The sequence below is a fragment of the Coenobita brevimanus genome, chromosome 101, assembly GCF_032717465.1.
Source record: "Coenobita brevimanus isolate Jiangsu-jjx chromosome 101, ASM3271746v2, whole genome shotgun sequence".
Lineage (NCBI taxonomy): Eukaryota > Metazoa > Arthropoda > Malacostraca > Decapoda > Coenobitidae > Coenobita > Coenobita brevimanus.
Window position 1 is genome coordinate 61692973 of NC_137054.1, and position 14692 is coordinate 61707664.

Below are 14692 nucleotides of genomic sequence, written 5' to 3' on the forward strand. Positions count from 1 at the left end.
GCAACAGTCCAGAAGCCATGTGTTTGTTATCAGCAAGAAACACTCATCTGCATACATCAGATTTGAGTTATCATCTCTCTCTCTCTCTCTCTCTCTCTCTCTCTCTCTCACACACACACACACACACACACACACACACACACACACACACACACACACACACACACACACACACACACACACACACACACACACAGGGATTCAACCGAGGCGGACGTGCGACATCGGCGCTCTGTACCGAACCAACACGGCCAGTGGCATTACCTAAATTAGTATCTTTTTATGAGTCAAGCTCTGTACCAGGTTAGAATAAATGATTTTTCATTATTAAAAGGAAAAAAATAATAAGTTTAAACAAGACTTGTTCAAACAGGAAAGAGAAGCAAGACGAAAGAATACGCTGAATCATCTGAGGTTTGTTTAGACTACAACAACACGGGGATTGTAAGTACCTACTCTGCACTTTTAGTATTGCAAAATGGATACATACTTTAGTAAAGAAAATTTGGAAAAGAAAAGGGATAAAGGTAAAAAGCAAAATGATGATTTCTACCAAGAACTGGTTGAAGTGGAGACCCACAATAGACTGGTTGAATGTGTAAACAAACTAGAAATGGCTTTCAAAAATGAAATTGATGAAATAAAGAAGCAGATGCACTTGCAAAAGGAAGAAATAGAAAAACTAGGAAGGGAGGCCAATAAGAAAGACACAACCATCAGTGAACTAACAGTGGAATTGAGTACACTTAGGAAGAAAATGAGTGAATGGCAAGTACAGTAGTCAATCACGAGAGTGTTATGGAAGAGTTAAAAAATGACACAGAGACAATTAGGCAAGTAAGCAGTGATATTGAGGAGAAGATAACAGGTGAATGAAACTGTGCAAAGCTACAAAAATGATGTGGAAACCACATATGCTGAAATGGTGAAAGTAAAGAAAGAATAGAAACAAGGGTGGAGGAAAAAAGCATTAAAAAGGAAGTGAAAAGAATAATCCAAAACAATCCAAAGTTAGTCAGAGATTCAGTAGATATAAACAAATCTATAGTAATCACTGGTATAGAAGAGGAAGAAGTAAAAAACAAGATCACAAGAGACAAAAAGGAGATGGCAAATGTAATGAGCTTACTGAAAGAAGTATCAGAGGAAATCTGTAGTAAAGACATAGAGGAACACAAAAGGTTAGGGAAATATGAGAAAAGCAAGACAAGACCTCTAAAGGTGACTTTCCAGAGTGTAAACACTGTGGAAGAGATACTAAAAAATGCAAAGAATCTTATGGAAAAAGAGGACTTCAGAAATTTATGGATAAAAAGATGCCTAACTCAAGAGGAACTGGAATTACTGAAAGAGAAAAGGGAGGAAGCAAAAACAAAAAATGAGGGAAGATCAGAAGAGGAGAAGAAATTTTTTTACAAAGTAATAGGATTCCAGGTACGAAAGTGGTACACAAGCAGGAGGGAATAAAAAGGAGGAAGGTAGTAGAACCATGTCATGACAAGTATATAAACAAGATGATAAAGTTGATGTACTCAAATGTGGATGGAATGGTATCTAAATTACTAGAGATGAATGATTATGTCAGAGAAAATGAACCATAAATAATATGCCTAACTGAAACAAAATTAACACCAAGGATATCCAATGACATAATAAACTTAGAGGAATACAATATATGGAGAAGAGACAGAAATTTTAAAAAAGGAGGAGGAATTATAATATTAACTAAGAAAAATCTAAAAGTCAGTGAAATAAAACTTGATATACCATCACAAGTAGAACTGATTGCAGTAGAGATCAACACATCTGAAGGGAAAGTAATTGTAGCCAATTTGTACATGCCACCCAGATCAAACACACGGGAAAGAGATCAATATGGGGACCTGGCAGAGAGTACAATTCAGAGTTTAAGATCATTACTACATAAAATGGAAGAGAAATCAGAAAGAATTATACTAACTGGGGATTTCAATACAAATATAAATTGGAATACTCTAGATATAATTAGCCAAGAAAGCTGTTGGGACCAAAAGCTCCTGGATCTCGTACAAGAGTTCTTCCTAACGCAACATGTGAGGGAAACCACCAGAAAAAGAGGACTTGATGTACCTTCAGTGCTAGATCTAATATTTACTAGGCAAGAAAATGATATTGACAGTTTAATATATCACCCTCCACTCGGCAAAAGCGATCATGCAGTACTAAATTATAACTTCAAGATAGCATATGACATAGTAAACAGCAATGACAGTTACAAAAAGAGCCTAAACTATAAAAAGGGAAATTATCAAGACCTAAAGAAGTATTTCTTAGAAGTTGATTGGGAAAATGAGCTTAGAGGACAAGATTTAAATGCTGTATATAAAAAGTTCTGTGAATTTTACGAAATAGGAGTCGAGAAGTACATCCCACAGCACAAAGAAGCAGATAAGAAAATACAGAAATGGTTCAATACAGAATGTAAAAAATCAAAAGAAAGAAGAGATTTGTTGTGGAATAGATACAGAAGACATAATAGTGAAAGGGCGTATAATAATTACAAACAGGCAAGAAACGATTATACAAGAATAAGGAGGGAAGCCCAAAAACAGTTTGAGGAGGATATAATAAATAAAAGTAGTGATCAACCAAAGCTGTTTTACAGCTATATCAGAAGCAAAACCAAAGTAAAAGATATAATACAAACAATTACGGACAAGGGAATCACTTATACACAAGAGAAAGATATTTGTGAAGCACTAAATAAGAATTTCCAATTAGTTTTTACAGAAGAAAAAAATTTTGAGAGGGACTATGTGGAACATGCATGTCCACACATACTACCAGATATACAAATAGCAGAAAAAGTAATACAGGAGGAGTTAAGTAGATTAGACAGAGGAAAAGCAAGTGGTCCTGATGAAATTTCATGTTGGGTGTTACGAGAATGTGCTAAGGAGTTAAGTAAACCATTATTTTTAATTTTCAAGAAATCCTTGAGTCAAGGTAAACTACCTGATATTTGGAAAAAAGCAAATATAGTCCCCATATTCAAGAAAGGAAATAGACAAAATCCACTCAACTACCGACCAGTATCACTGACCAGTGTTGTAAGCAAGGTATTAGAAAAGCTTATAAGAAAAGCTTGGGTAAATCATCTAGAAGAACACAGTATGATAACAGAAAGACAGTTTGGTTTCAGAAAAGGAAAATCATGTGTTACTAATCTGTTGAGCTACTATGACAGAGTAACAAACACAATACAGGAAAGGGAAGGATGGGTGGACAGTATCTATTTAGATTTCAAGAAGCTTTTGACACAGTACCACACCAAAGACTTTTATGGAAACTGTACCATCAAGGAGGAATTCGAGGCAAACTGTTTTGTTGGATGCAAGACTTTCTCATAAAAAGAGAAATGAGAACAGTACTAAGAGGAAACTACTCATCATGGAAAGAAGTGACTAGTGGAGTACCACAGGGTTTGGTGCTGGCACCAATCATGTTTTTAGTGTATATAAATGATATAAACAGTAACACTGGAAATGAGAGCTATCTGAATATGTTTGCAGATGATGCAAAAATACAAAGGAGAATTACTAGCACAGACTCTTGTAGGGAGCTACAAGAAGAATTAAATAAACTTCATGAATGGAGTAGTACATGGCAAATGGAATTCAATGTGGACAAGTGTCATGTAATCAAGTTTGGTAAAAGTGGAAAAAGACCTGATTGGGATTATAAGTTAGGAAATAAAACCCTATACACATCAGAAAGAGAGAAAGACCTAGGTGTGATTATCAATAACAGACTATCTCCAGCTGACCACATCAGCGAGAAGGTATGGAACATGTATACACTGCTTGCAAATATGAGAATAGCATTCACATACATAAATGAAGACATGCTAAGAAGGATAATAACATCATTCATTAGACCATCCCTGGAATATGCATCAGTAGTCTGGAGTCATCATCTCAAAAAGCATATAGACAAGATTGAAAAAGTTCAAAGGGCTGCTACAAGATGGATACCAAGCTTAAGGGACCTCAGCTACGAAGAAAGACTAAATAAAGTGAATCTACCAACACTACAGGACAGAAGGAAAAGAGGTGACATGATAATGCTATATAAGTGCATATCAGGGAAGGAGAAAATAGACATAAATGATTACTTAACATATGGAGAAGCATCAGCAAGAGGACACTGCAAAAAACTGCATAAGAAGAGAGGTGATAAAGACGTAAGGAAATTCAGTTTCCCAAACAGAGCAATTGATCAATGGAATGCACTACCGAATGAAATAGTGTGTGCCAAAACAATTCACAAATTTAAAAATATGTACGATAAATATGGTTTAAGAAACGGGACAGTACGAGCTTGACTCATTCCTGTAAAGATACATTTAGGTAAGAACAATTAGGTAAGAACACACACACACACACACTCATCTGCATACATCATTAAACAGGAAGTGAAAAGAATAATCCTAAACAATCCAAAGTTAGTTAGAGATTCAGTAGATATAAACAAATCTATAGTAATCACTGGTATAGAAGAGAAAGAAGTAAAAAACAAGATCACAAGAGACAAAAAGGAGATGGCAAATGTAATGAGCTTACTGAAAGAAGTATCAGTGGAAATCTGTAGTAAAGACATAGAGGAACACAAAGGTTAGGGAAATACGAGAAAAGCAAAACAAGACCTCTAAAGGTGACTTTCCAGAGTGTAAACACTGTGGAGGAGATACTAAAAAATGCAAAGAATCTTATGGAAAAAGAGGAGTTCAAAAATGTATGGATAAAAAGATGCCTAACACAAGAGGAACTGGAATTACTGATAGAGAAGAGGGAGGAAGCAAAAACAAAAAATGAGGGAAGATCAGAAGAGGGGAACACATTTTTTTTTTTTTTACAAAGTAATAGAATTGTAGGTACGAAAGTGGTATACAAACAGGAGGGATTAAAAAGGAGGAAGGTAGTAGAACCATGTCATGACAAGTATATAAACAAGATGATAAAGTTGATGTACTCAAAGGTGGATGGAATGTTATCTAAATTATTAGAGATGAATGATTATGTCATAGAAAATGAACCACATATAATATGCCTAACTGAAACAAAATTAACACCAAGGATATCCAATGACATACAGTACTAAACTTAGAGGAATACAATGTATGGAGAAGTGACAGAAATTTAAAAAAAGGAGGAGGAATTATAATATTAACTAAGAAAAATCTAAAAGTCAATGAAATAAAACTAGATATACCATCACAAGTAGAACTGATTGCAGTAGAGATCAACACATCTGAAGGGAAAGTAATTGTAGCCAATTTGTACATGCCACCCAGATCAAACACATGGGAAAGAGACGAATATGAGGACCTGGCAGAGAGTACAGTTCAGAGTTTAAGATCATTACTACATAAAATGGAAGAGAAATCAGAAAGAATTATACTAACTGGAGATTTCAATACAAATATAAATTGGAATACTCTAGATATAATTAGCCAAGAAAGCTGTTGGGACCAAGAGCTCCTGGATCTCGTGCAAGAGTTTTTCCTAACGCAACATGTGAGGGAAACCACCAGAAAAAGAGGACTCGATGTACCTTCAGTGCTAGATCTAATATTTACTAGGCAAGAAAATGATACTGACAGTTTAATATATCACCCTCCACTCGGCAAAAGCGATCATGCAGTACTAAATTACAACTTCAGGATAGCATATGACATACTTAACAGCAAAAAGTTACAAAAAGAGCCTAAACTATAAAAAGGGAAATTATCAAGACCTAAAGAAGTATTTCTTAGAAGTTGATTGGGAAAATGAGCTTAGAGGACAAGATTTAAATGCTGTATATAAAAAATTCTGTGAATTTTATGAAATAGGAGTCCAGAAGTACATCCCACAGCACAAAGAAGCAGATAAGAAAATACAGAAATGGTTCAATACAGAATGTAAAAAATCAAAAGAAAGAAGAGATTTGTTGTGGAATAGATACATAAGACACAATAGTGAAAGGGCGTTATAATAATTACAAAAAGGCAAGAAATGATTATACAAGAATAAGGAGGGAAGCCCAAAAACAGTTTGAGGAGGATATAATAAATAAAAGTAGTGATCAACCAAAGCTGTTTTACAGCTACATCAGAATCTAAACCAAAGTAAAAGATATAATACAATCCATTACGGACGAGGGAATCACTTATACACAAGAGAAAGATATTTGTGAAGCACTAAATAAGAATTTCCGATTAGTTTTTGCAGAAGAAAAAAATTTTGAGAGGGACTATGTGGAACATGCATGTCCACACATACTACCAGATATACAAATAGAAGAAAAAGTAATACAGGAGGAGTTAAGTAAATTAGACAGAGGGAAAGCAAGTGGTCCTGATGAAATTTCATGTTGGGTACTACGAGAATGTGCAAAGGAGTTAAGTAAACCATTATTTTTAATTATCAAGAAATCCTTGAGTCAAGGTAAACTACCTGATATTTGGAAGAAAGCAAATATTGTCCCTTTATTCAAGAAAGGAAATAGACAAAATCCACTCAACTACCGACCAGTATCACTGACCAGTGTTGTAAGCAAGTTAGAAAAGCTTATAAGAAAAGCTTGGGTAAATCATCTAGGAGAACACAGTATGATAACAGAAAGACAGTTTGGTTTCAGAAAAGGAAAATCATGTGTTACTAATCTGTTGAGCTACTATGACAGAGTAACAAACACAATACAGGAAAGAGAAGGATGGGTGGACAGTATCCATTTAGATTTCAAGAAAGCTTTTGACACAGTACCATACCAAAGACATTTATGGAAACTGTACCTTCAAGGAGGAATTCGAGGCAAACTGTTTTGTTCGATGCAAGATTTTCTCATTAAAAGAGAAATGAGAACAGTACTAAGAGGAAACTACTCATCATGGAAAGAAGTGACTAGTGGAGTACCACAGGGTTCAGTGCTGGCACCAATCATGTTTTTAGTGTATATAAATGATATAAACAGTAACACTGGAAATGAGAGCTATCTGAATATGTTTGCAGATGATGCAAATATACAAAGGAGAATTACTAACACAGACTTTTGTAAAGAGCTACAAGAAGAATTAAATAAACTTCATGAATGGAGTAGTACATGGCAAATGGAATTCAATGTGGACAAGTGTCATGTAATCAAGTTTGGTAAAAGTGGAAAAAGACCTGATTGGGATTATAAGTTAGGAAATAAAACCCTATACACATCAGAAAGAGAGAAGGACCTAGGTGTGATTATTAATAACAGACCATCTCCGGCTGACCACATCAGCGAGAAGGTACGGAACATGTATACACTGCTTGCAAATATGAGAATAGCATTCACATACATAAATGAAGACATGCTAAGGAGGATAATAACATCATTCATTAGACCAACCCTGGAATATGCATCAGTAGTCTGGAGTCCTTATCTCAAAAAGCACATAGACAAGATTGAAAAAGTTCAAAGGGCCGCTATAAGATGGATACCAAGCTTAAGGGACCTAAGCTACGAAGAAAGACTAAATAAAGTGAATCTACCAACACTACAGGACAGAAGGAAAAGAGGTGACATGATAATGCTATATAAGTGCATATCAGGGAAGGAGAAAATAGACATAAATGATTACTTAACATATGGAGAAGCATCAGCAAGAGGACACTGCAAAAAACTGCATAAGAAGAGAGGTGATAAAGACGTAAGGAAATTCAGTTTCCCAAACAGAGCAATTGATCAATGGAATGCATTACCGAATGAAATAGTGTGTGCCAAAACAATTCACAAATTTAAAGATATGTACGATAAATATGGCATAAGACACGGGACAGTACGAGCTTGACTTATTCCTGTAAAGATACAATTAGGAAAGAACAATTAGGTAAGAACACGCTTAAAGCTGTCCTGCTACAGAAGATGATGCATGCTATGCCACAAGGTTGGTGTGTTTCTCATTGTCGTTGGTGCCAGTGTGTGACTGTGCAGACCAATCCTGGATCCACGAACTTTGCCACACATTCAGCACGAGAAGCCTGTGTTTCCTGGGAGAACTCTTTTTTGGTTTTGTCTCCATTGTGTACCTTCTTCTTTGGCCTGGTTCTTAACTTCTTCGAGATGATTGGTTACTCCACTGCAGAGGGCTTGCAATTTTTTTCAATTTTTAATTCAAGGAGGAAGGAACCAAAGGCCAGAATCACATAAGATTCTTCCCTCCAAGAAAAAAGCAAAAACAAGATAACAGAGAGCCAAATGCAAGATCTGTTCATCTTGAGGTTTGTGGATAGACTGTGTTTGAAAGACTGGAGGACATAGGCAGTAGGAAATGCAGACAGAGGAAGACAGTTCCTGGGTTGACCTGTTGCATACATGAAGGACTGGGAGTAACAGTTAACTCTTGCATTAGAGAGTTGGACAAAAAAGGGATGAGAGTTTGTTGCTAAATGAGTGCCATGCACCTGCAGTAGTGATGGAGAGATGCAAGCAGACAGTTTAGAGGATCAGTGACCATGGAAGTAGCGACAGAAAAGAGATAAAGATGCAACATTGAGGCGAAGAGACAGATGTTGAAGGGAGCCAGTAAGAGGAAGAGAGTTAATGAGACAAAAAGCCTTTGACTTCACCTTGTCAAGAAGAGCTGTGTGTGGGGAGCCTCCCCAACCTTGAGAGTTGTACTCTACACAAGGGTGAATAAAACCCATGTATGAAGTCAACAACTGCACAGGGGTAAAGAAAGAATGGAGTTGGTTTAGCACACCTAATCTCTTGGAAGCAGATTTTACAAGAGTTGATATGATTTTTCCAAGATAAATCCCAAAAGAATGAAACCCCAATTATGTTTAAAGATGATGCAGGATTGTGTTGGATATTGTTAAATATTAGAGGATAATCCTGTGGAAAATTTTGCCGGGTTGGAAGACGTAAGAACTGAGTTTTTGGATCATTAAAAACATCAAGATTACTTTTGCCCCAATGTGAGTTATTATGAACCAGGTCAGACATTAGGTGTGCCATTGCCTTATCTCTTGTTTGTTGAAGTAACTGCTGAGATGGACATAGCAGGAAGCAAATTAAAAGTTGAAGGGTGGTCATTAATGTATGAGTGGATAGGGTTAGATGTTCAGCTTAGGTCATTGATGAATAAAGGATAAAATTTGGCGATAGGACAGAGCCCTGAGGTGCACCACTGTTGATATCTGTATCAGAGGAGTGGTGGCAGCAGCTATAGAACATTCAGAAAGGAAGCTAGAAATGAAGGAACAGATAGAAGGATAGAAACTTTACGAGGGCAGTTTGGGAATTAAAGATTTTTGCCAGACACAGTTGAAAGTTTTTGAGATGTGCAGTGCAGTGGCAAAGCTTTCGCTAAAGTCTCAAAAGGAGGATGACCAGGAGCCTGAATGGAAGATGAGAAGATTGTCAGTGGAGCGTCTCTGGTGGAACCCATACCAACAGTTGGAAAGGTTATGATTGGAGAGGTGCTTTAAATTTTTTTTGCTAGGAATTCTGTGGATTAAAAACTTAATACAGGATGTTAAAGCTGTGGCACAATAGTTAAGAGGGCTAGGAATGGTCACCTTTCATTAGGCCAGGCTGAATGAGAGCAAACTTCCAGCAAGAAGGAAAGGTACAAGTTGATAGACAAAGACGAAAGAGTTACCCCAGGCATGGTGTAAGCACTGGGGCACAGTTCTTAAGGACAACAGGAGAGGCCCCATCAGACCTATATGCCTTATTAGTACTGAGGTGAGTGATGGCAGAAAATACATCATTTGAAGACATTTTAATGTCATCCATGAGTAAGTCAGAGGGGGGAAGTGCTGGGGGAACAGCACTGGAATTATCTAAGGTGGAATTGGAAGAGAAAGTCTGAGCAAAGAGATCTGCTTTATCAGTAGAAGAAAGAGTTACAGAACCATCAGAGTAGAAAAGAGGAGGGAAGAATGATGAGGTAAAGTTGTTAGAAAGGTTTTTGGAAAGGTGCCAGAAGGAGCGGGAAGCATTTGAGTTGGAGAGTTCAGAGTTTTAGTATTTAGTACAAATGAAATTATTTTTAGCAGAGCAAAGAACAGACTTAGCACAATTCCAGGCAGAAACATAAAAGAAATGAAATTCAGGGGTGAGTTTGCTCCAGTACCTTTTGTAGGCTTTCCTTGTTGTGGACAGCAGTAGAACAACTGTGATTAAACTATTTTTTTTTTTTTTTTTCATTAGTCACAGGATAAAAGAAAGGAATGTATGCTTCCATGCCCAGGATAATAAACCCTGTAATGCACATGGCATGCTTAGAGGGTTCTTGGCCTTAGAAACAATAATCATTCCAGGGAAAATCTCAGAAGTACTGCCTCAGGGCCAACCTATCAGTAGCTCTAGAGTGCCATAGCCACTACTACTTGAGAGGGTCCACAGGCCTTACTGGAGCGACGGTTAAGGTGATAAGGTTTTAATTGGAGGATTCCAACAGAGAGGAAAGATTAAGAGTGTAAGCAGAAGGATTAGTTGTAAGAAAGAGGTCAGGTATGTTGGAACTTTCTCCAAGCAAGTGAGGGATACAGGTAGGGTGCTGTACAACCTGCTCTAGGTCATTAAGGATGGAAAAGATCTAGGCTTGTTCACCTGGTGGAGCAGTGAAAGAAGATGAGAGCCAAAGGTGGTGGTGAGCATTGAAATAGCCTAGAATGGAGATTTCAGAGAAAGGAGAAATTGATAGGATATGTTCCACCTAAGAACCAAGATAGTCGAGAAATATTTCATAGTCAGTAAATTAGGGGATAAGTAAACAGCACAGATATGTTTAGTTAGAGAATGACAGGATAGCTGAAGCCAGGAGTAGAGAATTCAGAAGATTCAAGTTCAGGAACACAAGACCAAGATATGTTATTGCGTACATACTCATACACAAGAACCACCTTCAGCTTTGAAATGAGTATAGAGAAAGTAGGAGGAACAGAGAAGAGCTTGGTATCAGTTGTCTCAAACACTTGAGTCTCAATGAGGAAGAGAAAGTGAGGTTTAGAAGAGGAGGAGGAGGAGGAGGAGGAGGAGAGGTGGTGTTCAACAGAGAGAAGATTAGAGGAAAGGCTGTGAATGTTTTACAAATGAAGAAGAACTGAGTCAGACAGTAGTTGCAGGCATCATAAATGGTTATCACCAGGAGAGGGGCAGATGACTGGGGCTTTTATGGTCCCCTCCACCACCCCACAGGGACTCCAAGGCTCGGTGTTGAGATTCCATCTTCAACAAAATTTTGAATAGGAAGTGTAGTAAGTAATGTGCATGTAGTTTTGGTGTTGACAGTTAGAGGAACTTGTACTGGAGAGCATGAGGCCTACTGTCTGTCTTACTGAAACACTGAAAAAGTTCACCAAAGGGAGATGGTCAGAAGCTAGTCCCGAGTAGAGGCCCTGTGGAAAGAGAGACTGTACAGCCAGTATTTTCAGCGGCATGCTGATTGGTCGGCTGACATGATACCATTTTTGTGCAAACATCTCACAGCCCAGTTGGTGGCTGGGTGCAGACTCTTAACCCTTTGAGATTCTGATGACTTGAATTCAAGTCATACAAAACAATAAACCGGTATATTTTTTTTTTGCATGTTTTCCATCTCTTATCTGGCCTTGTTCCACATACACTATCCTGTTATATTCCAACTATTTGTTTTACAGTGACAAGTACATCAGATAGATATGCATAATAAGTAGGTTTTTACCATGAATAATATCGGTATTACCAGCATGGATATTTGCCAGTGTTACAGTGAGGTCTTTCGCTTTTCTCTGTGAATATAAATTGCCATAACTTGTATATCAATAGAAAGGGAATTTACAATAGATTGAAGTGGTGCTATCAAATTTCACGTAAGTCTCATACTTTTATTTTTTACAAATATTTTTGTATGGAAGGGTGTGCGATTTTTCCTTTTCGGCTAACTTCTACTCGTCCTGTTAGCCTTTTAGCTATCATATTTACCTTTTTCAACCATACTGCGATAAAGAGTAACTATTCAGCTTTAAAATGGTACCACATTCATTAATCTACCAAGAAAAGTTAGTGTGCAGTGGCCAATTAAGTACAAATATCACTGTGCAACGGTGCACTCTCAGTGCGCCCAGCTGAATCTGGCACAGACACAATCAGCGTAAGGCTGAAAATCTAAAAGGGTTAAAAATACATCTTGTCACCTGCTGTGACACGTGATTGGTTTATGAATAAAATGTTACTTTAATTGTAGTGTGTTGTGTTAATTTCAACTACAGAAGATTTTCGTTTTATTATTCATCTCTGCATATGGATTTTACTTCAGAGTACAGATAAACGCTGAGATAATTGCTGAATTATAATGATGACAAACCAAATTGTTGGTAGCTGCAAATTGGGGATTGGTGTGTTCTTTCACTGGTTTCTCTATTATGAGACCCAACCCACAGCCTCTTTGTCCACACTGGTTGCATGCAGAAGTACTTAGTAGTACCCACCCCCTAATGCCATCCTGCATAGTTTAATAGCCTACAACTTGTTTATAATATCTTACTCCGAACACACATTAATTTGATTAAATACCTTAGCCTTTATCATTCTTTTTCTGTGCCTGCCCTCCTCTCTTCCTATTTCTCCCATCTTTCCTGTCACTTCTTATTGCTTTTCTTTCCTTTACAGGTGGCTTTACATTGAGTGACAAGCCTAATGGTTTCCTGTAAGCCAAGAAACCATTTACAACGCTGGGTGGTAACCATATAACCAAACCATACGTGCTCCCTACATGTCAACAAGTGGGTTGGTGGAGGGTTAGTGCTCCTCCCCGTAAAACAACAAACTCAAAGTCAAATGGCCACCCCTTACGGGATTATGGCGTCTGGCAGTAGATAGATAGATAGAAATATCTTCATATGTTTCACATTCATTCCTTCTTAAGTATTCAGTGTTGCATCGTGTGTAAGAAAATAATTATTTTAACTTTCTTAGTGCCATCTTGTACTGTATTGTGGATAAATTGTAAGAATTAGTTTTTTTATAACAAATAAATTTTTGTTCAGTCTTGTGTTCACAAGTTTGTTGAGGGATTTTTTTTTTTTAACACTTCCCTACCTTATATTTTGAAGAAAAAAAAAAAAAAAACTTTAACAAGCCTTATTTTTCTTTCTTGGGCCCCTGTGGTTTCAGCCTCAGTGAGCCCTACCAATATGCCCTGTCTCACCTTCCACAGGGGAGTCAGAGATAACATACTTAATACTTTATATATACAGTAAAATATATATATATATATATATATATATATATATATATATATATATATATATATATATACAGTAAAATATATATATATATATATATATATATATATATATATATATATATATATATATATATATATATATATACAGTAAAATATATATATATATATATATATATATATATATATATACGTATATATATATATATATATATATATATATATATATATATATATATATATACTATATATATATATATATATATATATATATGTATATATATATATATATATATATATATATATATATATATATATATATATATATACTGTATATATATATATATATATATATATATATAGATAGATAGATATATATATACTGTATATATATATATATATATATATATATATATATATATATATATATATATATACTCCATCCATCCATCCATTGCGAGACGCCACGTATCCCAAACGGGGTGGTCAAGGGCTTAGAGTTAATTGTTTTACAGGGAGGGGCACTAATCCTCCACCAACCCCACTTGACACGTAGGGATGCCAACAGCATCTGGTGTTCCCAGGCGGTCACCCATCCAAGTACTAACCAGACCCAACGTTGCTTAACTTCGCTGATCGGACGGGAAGCGGTGTACTCAACGTGGCATGGCCGTTGGACATATATATACTCAATCCTCATAAATCACGGCAATTTGGGTCTGGACCACTGCCGTGATTTATGAATTCCGTGATTTATGAATAATAACTCTTATGTGAAAAATTAATTTGGGTCTGGACTTTGGCCAACCCTCCCCCACAGCACCCTACCTACACCTATCTAGGCACCATCAAACACAAACATACAAATTTAGGAATATTCAGTGCATGTATTAGATAGAAATAAGCCATGTTAAGGGACCTCACCTTAATCCTGTGACGAAATTGCTTAAGTGAATGGAGTGGGGTGGTGTTGGGAAGAACTTAGAACCTCTCAGCACTTGTTCTTCCCAAACTCTTTCGCCAGCTTTGAAAACTTCTCTCCCCTCTCAACACGACGAATGAGCTCCAAATGTTGACTGTACAACAACTGCGGCAGCTTCTTGACGCCATACTGCTTACAGTGCTTCATTAGGGGGTCGGGAGGGGCCATGGCAGGTAGGAGGCAGGGGGAAGTTGCACAAAAAAGGCAGTTAGCTCTCATATTCCATGGCGACGGTCTGTAGTGTGCGGACTGGCGGGATAAGAACAACAAACAACATGGCGGCATTAGTATGCACATATGCCACCAGGGACGCGCGGTGATTGGTTGTTGGGTTGCGATTTTCAATTTGAATGCCGCGGTTTACAGTTCTTCTCGGAAAAGGCCCTCTTGGGTGCCTAGATCCGCAATTTTCAGGACTTAACAGTGATTTAAGGTTGCCGGCAGTCTGACGGCCACCTAGCCGTGATTTACGAATCCATGAT

At 37.0% G+C, this 14692-nt stretch overlaps 1 protein-coding gene and 1 non-coding gene across 2 annotated transcripts in view; one reads left to right on the plus strand and one right to left on the minus strand.

Moving 5' to 3' along the window:
- Window positions 1–14692, plus strand: part of LOC145415052 (glutamate [NMDA] receptor subunit 1-like) — a 117864-nt gene that overhangs the window by 84313 nt on the left and 18859 nt on the right. The window lies entirely within an intron of this gene.
- LOC145415250 (5S ribosomal RNA) lies at window positions 13788–13906 on the minus strand. The gene has a single exon (XR_013900027.1). It is a non-coding gene; the product is annotated as a 5S ribosomal RNA (ribosomal RNA).